This window comes from Daphnia pulicaria, chromosome 2 (genome assembly GCF_021234035.1).
Source record: "Daphnia pulicaria isolate SC F1-1A chromosome 2, SC_F0-13Bv2, whole genome shotgun sequence".
Taxonomy (NCBI): domain Eukaryota; kingdom Metazoa; phylum Arthropoda; class Branchiopoda; order Diplostraca; family Daphniidae; genus Daphnia; species Daphnia pulicaria.
The window spans coordinates 4,855,983-4,871,497 of NC_060914.1; the positions used below are offsets into that span (position 1 = coordinate 4,855,983).

The 15,515-nt window shown below is 40.7% G+C and overlaps 1 protein-coding gene across 2 annotated transcripts in view; it reads left to right on the forward strand.

Moving 5' to 3' along the window:
• The window catches only part of LOC124327454, a 150,493-nt gene that overhangs the window by 17,178 nt on the left and 117,800 nt on the right, over window positions 1-15,515 (forward strand). The gene's annotated exons all lie outside the window — the stretch shown is intronic.

Here is a 15,515-nt window from a genome sequence, read left to right on the forward strand (position 1 = left end):
CGAATTTGGTTCCTTCTTTGCCAATTGGGTAAAGAACGGAAAAAAAGTTTTGATTTTACTTTTGCATTTTACTTTGGTGTCAGGTGCAAATGAAACCATCTCTTTCCGTCAGTTCTCTCTCTAATTGAATCGAGGAAACATTTGTCGCTTGAGAAGGAATCATATTTTGCTAGGGATCTACTTGATCTCCTTGAATTTTGAAGGTTTTGGGGAAGGTTTATCAAAAACAAATATGTTATCCCTGCTTGCTAAAAAAAGTGAGTAGCAGACTGGCAGCGCAAGATAATTTTGGTTTTTCACAGCGTGGTTTTTCACAGCGATTTCGTGGTTAGCTAAGTTAGCTGATTAACATCTGTTAACAGATGTTTTGATTATCTAATCGTGCTGATTTGTTTAAGGAACTTTTTGATTAGCGAATGCAATTGTTAATCTGGTGTAGGGGAGAGGGGGGCTAGTTGGCAGGTGCATTTTTTCTGAATTTTTTGAGTACACTACTGGTAAAATGAATGAATGAATCCGATTCAGATTTCAATTCTCTATGAATTGTTCGTATTTGTTTACAATGTTCATTTACACGAAATTGTGAAATCGAGAAAAACTGCAAAAAAAAAAGTTTGTCAACTTGCCCCACCTACGGGGTAAGTTGGCTACTGACGATACTCCATTGCTCCAAAATTTCTACGTCCAATTTTGAAAACTTGCAACTCAGCCTCTGGTGAGTTATCTGCATGCCAAAATGCCCCTCAAAATTTCTGACAACTTACCCCACAGGGTGCTTTTAAAATGAATAAATTGATAACTAAATAACTTTTTAATGTAGAACTGTTGTGTTTGGGGATGGATAGGGGATGGCGCAAAAAATAAAAAAATAATAAAACATACCAAAAAAAAAGAGAAAAAAAAATATCTCCCAATCATACTATGGCTGGGAAAAATTTACTTTACGGGTTATTTACGTTTAAAGTTTCGACTCCGTGGCCCGCCTCTAAAACGCAGGAGGTGGCCTATTTATCACGTGATTCTTGGTGCATAAGCAATGGTCGGTTTTAACCAATGAGAATAGATCACGTGATCGCGGGAACCAATAGATGCGGGGAACATCTGTCATTTCGTCTGTGTCGCGCGAGGTGTCGCGTTGAGCTTGAAGCAGTCTGGTTTTTTACCGCCATGCGGTAAAAGAATGAAAAATCGTTTTCAAGGATACGCATTCTATTGGCTTTTTCCGGTCACGTGATCTGCTCCCACCAGTACTAATGCACCAACAATCACGTGACTTTAGGCCCCTCCTGCGTTTTAGAGCTGGGCCACGGAGGCCAAACTTTAAACGTAAATAACTCGTAAAGTAAATTTTTCCCAGGTATAGTATGATTAGGGGATATTTTTTATTTTTTTCTCTTATTTTTAGTATGTTTTATTATTTTATTATTTTTTTGCGCCATCCCCTATTCTATTTGGCTAATGGGTTTTCTGACACTCTTAGAGTTTTATACTATGAGAAAAATAAAAAGTGCTGAGAGGCCCAAAAAAAAACTTTTTGTCGTTTTTTTTTCTCTTTTTGCTTTAACTCCTGTTGGGAAAGTCGTATACTTTTGAAATTTTGTATGAGCAATCTGGGTGTTTTCTTTCATATTTGGTGTAGGCTTGATTTGTTTTGGTCTGTAAGGGGTCTAACTAGCAAAATGCCAACTTGCCCCTTGCACTCGCTAATCGGCACTTCATTAGCTAAAGCATTCGCTAAATTAATGCGAATGAGCCATTTCACTTCTAATGTGCACTCTATTAGCGAGACCATTCGCCAATTTTTCAAATTTTGAAGTTTGGTCCCAAAAATAATCCAAAACAGATGCTGATTAGCTAATTTAGCTTATAAACCAGGCCTGTTTTCACCTTCTAGAACACTGGTGTCGTGTGATAAAGTAACGATAGTATACTCTTGACTAAACAAACTAAACGCAATGAAACAACTTTTAGATTTCTGCGTAAGCTTGAAAAAATGAAAAAAATAAATGAAATTCTTTGTTTTTTGAATTAACTGCATCGCTAAAAAGTTATAGGCTAGTTTTTTTAGGGGGGAGGGTTATAAATCAAATTCATTGAATTTATCACACAGAAAAACGACAATTAGTAAATTGGCATATACTATATGGGAAATTACCCATATCCGGAAGAATTTCCGGCATCTTTGTAAGACAACGCGCCCTTGAGCGCCCCCCCCCCCCCAAAAAAAAAAATTATATTTCTCATAAGGATGTATTATTATAATGGGGTTGCAGTATTTATTTATCTAGAAACACGCACCGGTGCTTCTGGATTTAAAAAAAATAATTTTTCACTGGTAATAATTTTTAAAGGTGAAAATAATATAATTTTCTGGAGAAACACTATTTGAAGAAAGTCTCTGCTTTTGAGTTTCGATCACGCTGCTCTTTTGTTTATGCCTCCATGGTAAATACTGAGTAAAAAATCTGGGAAGAAAGGGCATCAACCTTTTCCAAATCGTAAAATAGAAATGGGCCCGGATAAAAAAAATTCCAATGATATGAAATACAAAGAGAGGGAAGCAATGTCGTTTAGGAAACTCTAGCAGTCTGTAGGCTGCTGGAATGGCCTCTATTAGTTTCTGGATTAAATCTTTGTAGGGCTGCATTTTTTGCTGGTGAGCAATCCGGTTTCATATTTTTTGGCATCTTGCTTCCATTTATATCTAATGTTGAACTATTGCTGAATCTCTCTAGCACCTTTTGGTGTGCATCGATACTTGCCCTGACTCCTTGAGATACTTTTTTCTTTTACTTTTCTCCGCTGCGTGTTGCGCTTTGTAATCCACAATCTTAATAATGTTCAGAAAAATCAGATTTCTGCTGCCATTGTGGCTTGATAATATTGTTGTCAAATTTTTGTTGAGTAGCGTGGCTGTTTCCTAGCAAGACAAGTTTTCTGCTATAAAAAACGATTGATACAGGGTTGTTGATCTTTTCATGCCGATCATTTTTAATATAGGGTTTAGGGTGTGCAAATGAGCGGGAGTATCCGTAAAACGCGTTCAAAGTTTTGAGTTTTACGGAGCTGACGTGCAGCCCAAGCCGGCCTAAAGGGGTCGAGTGGGGGGGGGGAGGAGAATGCGCATACCCATGGGAAAGGGGACATCAGAACCTGAAAAATAATAACCAATAGGAAGCTTTGCCTTACTTGGCGGCATGGGCGGTATGGTTCAAATCCTGAAGGGGGGAACTACTGGGAAATGCTTCCGGAGCTCGCCGAAATGCAGTCGAATTCATCTTCTCAGTAGGGGGAGGGGGCAAAATGTCGACTGCTGGACTTTTCACAGAGTAAGCCATCTCCTTATCTCTGTTCCTTACTTTGAAATTGGTTCACGGTTGTAAATTTTTGCAAAATTCCCTTCTACTAACGAGCCCGGTGTACAGTTTACACCAATCAACAGTGTTCCATCCATAACGTTTAATTTCCATTCAATAACGAATTCAAAATCTAACCAAATAGGGAGTCCGGTTAAAGCAATGTTAAAACACAACATTTGATCCATCTCAATCTAACGCTCTATAACCACTTCACCTACTGACAATTTCTAAGAAATCCAAATTGAGGTAATTGTTGATCCTATGGTAAAAAAATCTTTCTTTATTTTTTCCTCTTAAAAATCGAGGATGCATATTGTTGTAGTCTTGGTTGTCTGAGTCTCTCTGTGTATTGCCAATTGCCGACAGGGTGGTCTCGACATGGGAGCGGAAGATGGGAGGCCACCTAGTGGTAGACTTTACAACATCTCCGCCCTTAACCGTATACGAACAATAACCCCATACCGAACACAAACGAATGCAATCAAAATGTAAGACGAGAATGTGAAAAATAAACCAACATGAACGAACAATAAGGATGTGAATGAAGATGAATGAACAATGAGTAGGTGAGATGAAAATAAACGCATGAACAATGAGTAGTGATACAATGAATAATGAAAAGACAATGAATTGAAATGGCATGACGATAAATCGGACGGGCGGATGGAATGTCGACTTGCGTCGTTTACTGAGAGGGTGGTGGAGGTTTGATGTAGCGTCTTCCCGGGCGGGTAACACCAAGGGCGGCCACAGGAGCATGTTGACCATTGCTGGCCGAAGGGGACATCCAAACCACCCGGTCACGAACGGGAATACGGGAAACAAATAAACGAGCGGGTGAGGCCGGAATCTCTCGAACAGGGCGGCTGGGCGCTTCAATAGAACGGACCGGCGTAGACTCTTGTTGAGCAGACGACTGGGACACGGAAGACTGTCTAGACGGAGTATTGACACTAGTGACTGGACGGGACGTCCTGGTGACGGCGGACTGGACAGCCACTGCAGAACTTCCACTCGGCTGAACCAAAGCCGGTGTTTGAGTGGGTGGAACGACAACCGGGCCACGGGAAAATTTCGGACGGGAAGGTTGCATGGTTCTTTGAACGGCTGTCGGTCTGGTCACGTTATCGACGTTAATTGCCCAGCGTGTACGACGAAACAGACGCCCATCAGTTAAGTGGACTATAAAAGAGTGTGACTCTGGGCACACCACATTTACAACACCAAGTTGCCACTTTCCTTTGATCAAGGCACGAACACGTTGTCCTACAGTCAACGCAGACGATCGAAAAATCACTGGGTGGGTTTGAACAAACGCCGACGTTTGTTGTCGACGAGACAACTCTTGACGTACAAATGACGCCGGCACCAGCTTTGGAGATAAGGACGCGTCGAGAAAAGGCAGCACACCACGCAGATTACGTCCTTGAAGTAGCACGGACGGGGCCGGTAATGAGCTGGACACCGGGGTCGAACGGATGGCTGCCAGTGCCTTCCACTGGGACTTTCCTTCAGCAAACATCTTCAGCAAAGTGCGTTTCACCGTTTGGATGTGTCGCTTAACCAGTCCGTAAGATTGGGCGAACTCGGGACTCGACGTCACTTGCTTGATGTTCAACGATGCACAATATTCACGGAACTTCGCACTGGAAAATTGAGTTCCGTTTTCAGACTCCAACTCCTCTGGCCGTCCAAAGTCACAGAAAAATCGTGACATCTCTTCAGTGATTGCTGACGACGTTGTTGACTTTAGGGGAACGACACACGGCCATTTGCTGTATGAGTCCACCAGCAAAATATAGTTCACGCGCCCAAACTCGAACAAATCAGCAGACACCAGCTGAAAAGCGTTATCCGGAAGCCGGGCTGGATGTAACGGCAGCTTAGGGTTTCGACCACGGTTTTCTTGACAAACCGAACAACTGGACACCATGTTTTTCACTTGGTCCTCTCAACCAGGCCAGTACACTGCTGATTTCGCGCGTAAAATAGACTTCGTTTCACCGAAATGACCTTCGTGTATACCCTCCATGGTCTCGTGACGAAGGGACATTGGAACCACTAAACGACTGCCACACTATAAAAAGCCTTCCACCATTGACAATTCGCTCCGCACCGACCAATACGGTTTGACTGCCGCCGGACACTGAGCACGCTTCTCAGGCCACCCTGTTTGAATCACCGTTTTCAAATTTTGCAGTGTCGGGCCCAAGGCCGTGGCTTCGGCATAACGCTTCCGTGTGGACACGGACGTGACAAGACTATGAAGCACATGATGCACTTGGTCTTCACTATTCTGGGTGACGTCATTCGTGAACAAACGCGGCGAAGGTGTACGGCTCAAGGTGTCGGCGATGAAAAGTTCCTTGCCGGGCTTATACACAAGCCGACAGTCGAATCTTTGCAGTTGAAGTCTCATTCGTTGGATCCTTGGGGAGCAAGTTGCTATCGGCTTTTCCAGCAGACCAACAAGCGGTTTGTGGTCCGATTCAACTGTCACTTTTTGTCCATAAACATACTGCCGGAATCTCAGCAAGCCAAACTGAACCGCCAACAGCTCCTTTTCTATTTGACATTAACGTTTTTGAGTCTCAGTCAGTGATGTGGACGAAAAAGCCACCGGCTGGCCATCTTGCAATAACACTGCACCAATACCGATGGGTTAAGCATCCACGGAGACCACCAACGGTTTGGAAACATCAAACAAACGTAAAACCGGCAACGAGAAAAAGGCGAACTTGAGGGCACTCAAGGCTTGTTCTTGTTGCGCGTCCCACACCCATGCCGCATCGTGCTTCAACAAGCCACGAAGAGGTCGCGTTAGAACAGCCAAGTCTTTACAAAATTTGCCCAAGTACGTTACCATTCCAAGTAAGCGTATCAAGACGTTCTTGTCCGTAGGAGCCGGCATTTTCACAATAGCTTCCACTTTTTCAGGATCAGGCTTAAAAGATCCATTTCCGATCACATGACCCAACCAGGGAAGATTCTGCACAAAGAATTGGCATTTCTTTAATTGCAACTTTAAATTCTTTTCTCGGCAACGTACCAGCGCTCGACGCAGATTACACTCCAGTTCCTCCATTGTTTCTCCCATCACCCTTTACTCCTGTAAGTTCACATTGAATGTATTGAAGTGTATGAACAAAAAAAAAACTAAATGAAATTGGTCGTTTAGTTCGTGGTTGTACTTGCCGTGTTTCCAAACTTAGGTTGGGTATTAGTATGTTTCATTTCCACACTTTTTAAATTTTAATTTGGGCTATTGTGGTTCGAGTTTACTCATATGTTGAATAACTCCTCTATTTTTTTTCTGAACCAAAATACAATTTGGTCCTCCACCGACTGAGAAAGTGTCAAAATAGTTGATTTTTTGTGGTTTTGGAAGCGCTAGTTAAAAAAACCGGGCCTTAATATATTATTATTTAACTAGTGAAACTACATGTTTGTACAAATTTGAACAAAATCAAATGAAATTTAGACCTCCCGCGATAAGTTAGGATAAAAATGCATTTTTCACTGAGTTGATTTTTGACAAAAAGACTACTTAGATAATTACTATTCCAATACCACAGCTCAATAATCAATTAAAATAAACTGCCTTGCCAGGCAGTAAATTTAATAAAGAATAAAGTAAATGACGGCTAATTTCAAGGTTCGAATCTAAGTTCCATCATTTGCATAGGAAATTTGTTGATTATAACTTAAATACTTCTTACACATTTCATGCTTACAAATAAGATGAACTTAATTAGGGTTTGGGGTTGATTATTTAGCCAAACATTGAAATTGTAACTTCACTAAGTTGTATTCGTGTTTCTTGTGCCATATTTGGTGAAAAGCCGAATCCCGAATACTGTGACCAGTGATACCACCAGAGCCATAACTAGAGACAATAATGATGAGTTTGATTAGTTGAATTTTGTGCGTGTATAAACCAATATCTAAATCTGCTGTGTTATTAAATTTCAATATAGGCTGAGGGTACAGACCCGACAATCGACGACATAAAATAGACGATAAGAAGCTTCGCTAAAACCCTCCGATGATGCTCAAGGTTAGCCCGGATGAGAAAGAAGACTAAGATTACGACTCAGACGAACATCCGATGACCGAGATAGAAGAAGCAAGACGCCGAGAAAGAGAAGAAGAAACCGATGTTAGCGTGGAGCTGCCTGGGTTCAAGGCTTCTGGTTCTCAGATCCAGTTGGCAACCAACCATCAACGTCCATCGAAAAAGAGGAAAAAGTTCATCCTGCTTGACGTTTTGTCAAATATCCAGCCCACAGCTTCATCTAGAGAATGAAGTGGATAGAACGGACAGCACCGTCCATCGGATAATCCCGTGAACCTTCCCGAAAAAATCCAGATTCAGAATTTTTGGTCCGCTTAAATGAAAATTCTACAAAATCTGAAAGCTCAAGTAAATTGCATCAAGCATGTTCTCCTGCAGAGAGGCTGTTTTATAAAGATTTTAAATATGTAATAATTTTTAAAATTTGTTATGCAGTTAACCAAGACCAGTGAAATTCCACTTAAACCAAAAGTGATTCATCAAAAAGTGAAGGAACTTGTGCAGTGCATTGGCTTAAGGTAGAAGTGGGACAGCGTATGGATTGGGTCTTCCACCAAAAAAGAACGAGGTAAGTTTTTCCAATCAAGTGAATTGACATTAGAGCGACGAAATACATTGATTGTAATAATATTCCTGGAGGTATCAGCACAATTTCAGATATTTTTATCAGCGATGCTGTTAGGAACAAATGTAGAGCGAATGACGATGAGTTCAAAATATTGTTTGAACTTGGTGTGTGGGCTGAGATTGATTAATGTAGTAATCTGATATATTCTACAAGGTGCAACTAGCACATTTTTCTGCAAAAGTAAATATTTGGACCATTACTTTTCAGATTTTAGTTGTGGAATAATTTGCTTTATTTTTTGTTTGTTGGAAAGTTAAGTCAAATAAGTGGAATGAAGGTTTTTTTCGAAAAAATTCCGATACGAAGATCTCACCAGCATCACAGAAGACAAGGATCTCTTTTGTTTAGACTTTTTCATCAAGGAGGGCATCAGGGCGAATCTTGGTGCAGCGCTCGATTTCGTCAAACTTCCACACGAACAGATTTCTAAACTTAAATTGCAGTTGATCAATGCCAAGGTAGCCTTCACCAACGCCAAATTCTGCCATTTTAATTTCCAGCAACCTTCTTCGGCCAGTCAGGCCCCTCCTACTCTGGGCCTCACTTTCAGGACGCCCTACGCCCAGGCCACCAAAGCACCCTGGTAGCCAATGAGGGTAGTTTGCCCAACCATGTGAATTGACAGCGTAATGAAAAGCAACATTAATTAAAGCATCCGATTATAGACTCTACTCAACCGTTTCAGCGGCCACTGCCTGCTGGTGCTGGCGGAGTGCCTGGACCGCCTTATCCTTTTCCCTGAGCGACTTTGCTACATCATCACCACTGGGGACCGTCTAGTGCTGGATTGATTCCTCCGTAAGCAGCCCGGTGCTAGTAGCAGTGAGAGCATCAGACCGCAAGCTTCGTTCATCCATCCAGCATTACCACCACCAACATAACAAGGAACTCTGTTCCCTTCCTGCAGGATTTGTCGCTTTTGCCACATCGCCGCTGCCGTTTCCGCCGGCGCAAGATAATCCGTCGCCACTCCGCAAAGATCGGCAGCCGATTCCGTCCAGGGCTCCGTTTCCCCGTTTGGATCACATCGAGCGCGTTGATCTTCTCACGTTAATCCATCCATTTGAATGTAATTAGATATTAGACCTATTTATGTTGTGTGCGTGGATATTAGAAACACACCAAGAGAGAGAAAACAAAAAGAGAACAAGTGGATATTGTCAAGGATGGGACTTTCGAATATTGCTCGACTTTTATGGGCGGTATAGAAAACGAACCAAAAAACGGAGAAATAGTTGGGAATTATATAAATACAGAGAGAGAATAAGATTTTCTGTTTTTTTTTTTCTCGAGTTGACGGGTGCTAGTATCTCCATTTCGGGGCTGGTTACGACAGGCATGTCGCCGTCATTTCGCCTGTATTCAATGTAGTCGCATCAGTATGTTAATGACCGAGCAGAAAATATATTTGGGCTGGTTGTCCTGCTCGAAAGCGGCCAGCAGGTTTGGCGTCAGGACTTTGCGGGTGTGGTTGACCAGCCGGAGCAGGGCTTTGCCCGGAGATAGAGACAGTTCCGTTGGATATCTACGAGACTGACGTACAAGGGGAGGACGAAGCGCTGGCGCTTCTGCAAGTAGAAAAAAATATAGAAAACAGTATATGCGAACATATCCAATTTGCTTGAGGGTGTATATGTTGCTCTCATAATTCTATTATATTCACACACCTTTCACACAATTGGGTTTGGTCTCGGGTAAACACCAAGACACGCACAGTGCCTCTTCTTTTTCGGTGTTGATATAATATCGTACACTCTCTTTATAAAGTACTCGTACATGTTCGCTCTTTGTTTTGTTATATTTTCGGTTCTTCCCTATCCGAATACACATTCAACGCAGATGACCACCGAACACTACAAAAAGTGACTTGAAAGCATTTTGAGTAGCAATCATCCGAATTAATGAAGAGTAATTTAATTTATAATTTTTTTTAGTAATTGCTAGGTTTAAAATATCTTTTAAATTTTTTTTAGATAGACATCAAATTAAGGAGAAAATTGAGCATGTTGCACAATGTACCAATTCTGATTTTTATGTTGCGTCATTCGTTGAACGTTAAGCAAAAAAGGAATTCTTCGCCCAACCCTAAGGTCTTATTTGTCAAAATAAGGCTTGCATGTTGGAGACGAATAAACTTCTTGGACTTGAAAAAAAATGTAGAAAGTGTTTCAAAACTGGATATACACCAAATTCTTTGAATGGTAGCATTTTCCGCCCAGTCCGTAGCCTAACATTAAATCCAGTTTTGTTAGTCGGACTAATTTCAAGGCAATCAAGAGGATTACTATTTCCAACGACTTATTCGTTCGCCTTGGGAGATGGTCTTCAATAACAGAACGTAATTATTTTTTAAATTTACCATCATGCTCGAAAGTTTCTTAGACATATTTTTGCTCTATTTCTAGAAATTTTTAGGACTATACACTTGGTTTTAACACGATATATGATTTTTGATTTCGATGACATTTTCTATGGATGGATTTTTCTCCAAGTCTGATATCCCATTTGGTACTTCTGAATCAGCAGAAAAACTGAATCTGGATTGTAATATCACTGTGGAATCACAACACCAGAAAGTTGAAAATGACACAACCGATTACGAGGTAGGTGAAGACAAATATTCTTGGATATAGGTGCCCAGCCGACACTAGTCCTGGTACCCAATGAGGGTAGTTTGCCCAACCATGTGAATTGAAAGCGTAATGGAAGCAACATTCTTATCATTTCTCTTCAGATATATTGTGATAACATTCCTTGAGACCTCACTGAGCTCACTGATGACCGTGGGAGTACTCCACTTCTGATTGCCATAGGAAACAAGCATCTAAGTATTGTGAAATTTTTAGTTGAACGTCAAACTTCTGTAACACAAACTGGAAATTTTTCATGGAAATCAAAGACTTTTGCCAAGATACCCCCTTTGGTTGCAGCAATCATATCAGATCAAAAAGACATTGTAGATTTCCTTATTTTGTCCATAATGTCTAATTCTCGTTACCTTGACCATCTTTTATCTGAAAAACGAAGTGAAGAAGATGCTGTACAGCAAACTGATGTTTTGGAACTAACCGGAGCAGCTTTCATACTTGCTTCATCAAGTAAAAAAAAATGTGTTTCACAATGGAAGTATTGGCGTGCAGCCATGAATCTGCTTAAAGAAACATCTACTGGAGAAGACGCATTGTTGAAGAGGATTCCCAGCCGTAATCAAACTGAACTGTATCCATCAGCAACACTAAAGTTGCCACTTGCCAGCCAACTCACTGATGTAATTCCGATTACTTAGTCAGGTGTGCTCCATTCTCAAGTTTTCCTATTTTCTTGCTAATTGTTTGCTCTTCTCTTTTGCAGACTTACCTTCATCTTGGTTTGGTCTCATAACAGTTATCTCTTCACTGGTCTGGTCGAATATTGGCGTTGAGAGAAATGTTTGCCAACCACATGAATTGATTTAAATTATCATTTAATTCCTAGTTGCTTTGGAGTTTCAGGGGTAGTCTTGAAGTATAACTCAGCGTTCAAGATTTGTGGTCTCAAATAGTGTGAGCCATTTGAAGCTAGCGCTGGAATAAAAATTTTGAGGAAAAACACGATGCCCTGCAAAAAAATTTGCAAAGAACTATTGGGATTGAAACAATAACTGAAAAGTATCGTTGGATTAACAAAATACTGATTCTTTACCTAATACAGTACACAAAAAAAACTCCCATAGAGCCGTAATTGGAGTTTGCATGGCTCCACTAGCTCATGAGTTAGTGGAAGTTAGTAAGTTACTTCTTTTAGAGATTGATTGCAAAGATTGCATAGCTAATTCTAGTTCATGATTTAATTTTAATTGTTGGATTGGAAAATGTGAATGAATTTATGATGAATAGTTGCAAGTAACGTAAACGTTACAAAATGTCAGGTTCAACAGGAGATAAAACGACGAAGCTTACAGATGATGGAAAAGCAGCCATTGAAAAAAAAATCATTGCTCGAGACATTAGAAAGAAAGCAAAAAAAAAATAAATAAGAAAGTTGGCTGTCAAAGGACGAGATAGTAATGAAGTTATCATAGGCAATAAAATATAGCATAGCTTATTCTAGTTTATGACTTACTCTTTATTGTTACACAGGAACAAAAATTCAGAAACTTGAAAGTGAACAAGAAATTCCCTGTCTGTGTGTGTGTTTGTGCGTGCGTGTGTGTGTAAATTGTTGAACATATTGGTCCGTATGTGTGGTAGTTGGGAATGTCTCTTCTCAATTCATCGTAATCACCATTTTTTTGTCGAATTGTTGCGCCTGCCCCACTCGCGCTCGCGTAGGAACACGCGGCGCTGTTGATTGATGGTGATTTCTGTCGCTGACGGTGGGTGTCGAAGTCAAATTGCCCGTTGTCGTCGTTGTCGCATTGGCAGAAGAAATTCCCGTTGTGGAAAAAATTGCCATGTTGGATAATCCTCACCAATAACTATTTTCATTATTCTTTAAGGTCATTATTGGAATTATTCAAACCATTCTGTCTTGGGAAAGAAATTGTTTGACGAGATTTAAGGTTGTGACTTGCTACAACCATTTAGCATGAGGTACATCATTTTTTGCAAATGCTGTAACCATTTAGCATAGCTTGAATAATATTTAAAAAAAGGTTGAACAAGTCAGATAACTTTGCCGAAATTATTTGATTGTCAGACTAGGTAGTGCATTAGGTAAAAATGTAGTCATGAAAGTATAGTGTCAGGCAAGCTTCTAAATATAATTTCTCCAACACCATTATAATTTCCCCCGTTGAAAAGTTGAATCCACCAGGGGGGGGGGATAGGAAAAAGGGGGTCCTCGTGAATACACCGACACTCGCATGGGCATACACTTGAACATTTTAAGAAAGGGGGAAGAAGAGATATGAAGTACATTTGAAACCAAATAATCTGTCGAGGAAAGTGATGCACTACTTATGCCACAAAATTAGAATTATGTATTTATCGATTATGTATGATGTAATGTTTGGTGATGATGTACATTTTTCTTTTGATGGATTTTTCTCCAAGTCGGATATCCCTTTCTCCTCTACCCTTCTGAATAGGTGCCCAGCCAGCCTTGCAATCCCAATACCAGCCGGCATTGAAATCAGCAATGCCGTCAATTAAAATCTTCCCCTTCAAGTGTAACACTTTGACGTTTACTTTTGAGGTTTTGGAAACAAAACAAAGGCATTTTCTTTGCTATATCCTAAGGTAACATATAGCTTCTAGACGACGGACCTGAAAATGGAATATTTGCTTGAGTGGCCTTTAAAGCCTAAGCTTAAATCCACATGTTAAGAGTGTTCCATGTGGAGCTAGCATCCTCGTTGCAGCTGGCACAGCTGAAGCTGTAAAAGTTTTGCCTGATATTGCTTAGCTCTCTAATAGTGAATCCCGATTACAAACCAATTTATTCTCTGTTAACTGTCGGCGAGACCATAGGTTAAGGGGGTTTGGAGAGCCTAGATTCCCAGAGGCCAGATTGGACAAGTTGCCAGTTCAATGAAAGCGAAAAATAATTAGAAACGAACTGGTAATAGGATAGGTGCGAAAATAAGGGATTTTGTTTAAATAATTATTTGTATACTCAGTTTTTCACGCTGATTGGCGAGGTATTTAATATTTAAAAAAATGCACCCGAGTGTGTGAAATTCAAATTTAAAGTTTGAGTAAGCCCCTCCCATTTCAAAACGCACCTTCCACCATTTTCAGTGGGTGGTGCTTAATTTATACATTTTCAGACGACACAAAAGCAAAATCAGAAACTTTGGAAGGCCATTTTATCCTTTCGGTCCTACTGGGAAAACACAGACTTCGACCGAGAACGGACTCTGCTCTGATCCTGAATTCTCCGAAAAAAAGATCCTAACGGGGAAAAAGGGATCTATGTCAGATCTGGCATCTAGGGCTCTGATGAGTATCTGGCCGACCAAATTCTCTTAACCTATGGTAAATTTGCTTTCGGCTACTTGACCAGGAGGGAGGGGGGGGGGGGAGGACCGGAATAATTGCTTACTGGCGCGCGATAAACAAAAGTGTTTTTTTTTTCGGCATTCATCTAGTAGGCCATATTCACTATACGATATTCTTTGTAGTATATTTATTGTTAATGTTTAAGAAAAAGGCCTTTTTTACAAAGTTCATATCCTGCCAAGAGGAAAGAGAGAACCCTAAGCACCACTTTGTTTCCTATTAGTTTCTTACATAGTTTCTTCTTTTCATTCTTCCCTTGGGGCAGGAAATGGCGATATTTTGTAGTAAATTTTTGTAAAATCCCGTTTCGTTTAGAGGGCCAGAAACAAAAAATAATTGAACGCTGTAGAATAGAAGGTCCATCTCCACCCTCAGTCTTCTTCTTGGTCGTCTCTTGTTCTTGGTCGCCGCAGTCGACATCAGTGGTTAGTAATCAGTGACGGCAACTGCAAGTAGAAACACCATGACTTTGACTTTCGTCTTAATAAAAGATTTTGAGACTGAAACACTCACCAGCAGCAGATCACAGCCAACAATGCTCAGCATTTCACAACTTGTTCCTCATTTGGTAGCTCGCCAGCGTCACACGACTGCCAACCACCAACCAGTCCATCTCCATCACCCAAACTAAAATGAAACACACAAACAAACACACACACACACCAATTATACCCGTGGAAGTGTACGCTCGCAAAAAATCGGCAAACACATAAACATGGGCTCATCCAGTAGATGTAGCCGTGTTCCACGTGGTGGATTCGATTACGAATGAAACCAATGAATTGACGGCAAAACTCTGACGGGCCCTTGAGATCTTCACAGCAGATATATCATAGCTTCTTGCCGCAATACGGCAATTACTATTAGTCTGTAGTACTAGTAGTCTATTAGTTTGCATTCGTTTTGTCTCCCATTTTTCACTTTGGCGATGATGAGGGACTTTGATTTCGCTGCTTGTTAAAAGTTTTCCAATAACAACTAGCACAACCGACAACGTTTGAATAGGGGAAATGATTGTCATTTTTATTTTGACGTCATCATAAAAATTTGTAATTGTTATAAGGGTGTGATAAGAAAAAAAACAAAACAAACAAACCGGGAAGTTAGAATGCCAACGAGAGTAAAGAGTTAGACAAATCTCCTTCGGCGAGCGGTTTATAGCAGCCGGGCGAGATGGATAAAGGGCGAAAGGACAACTCTTTTTTACTTTCAAGTACGCGACTTCAGGTCGAGCTGCCGTCGGTGCAACGAAAAAATAATAATAATAATTAAAAAAAATTGTTGAAAATGTTAGTTTGCCTTTCTGAAAGTCAATTTGGTTTCGTGTGCATCAGCGCACGCCCATCAATTACACAAGTGCACTACCTAGGTCATCTACATCGAACGATAATCCTTAAAAGTGTCTTCGAGCGACGCTTTCGCTAATAACTATATAGTTCCTTGTCACGCACACACCCAACAACTCTTGTCAA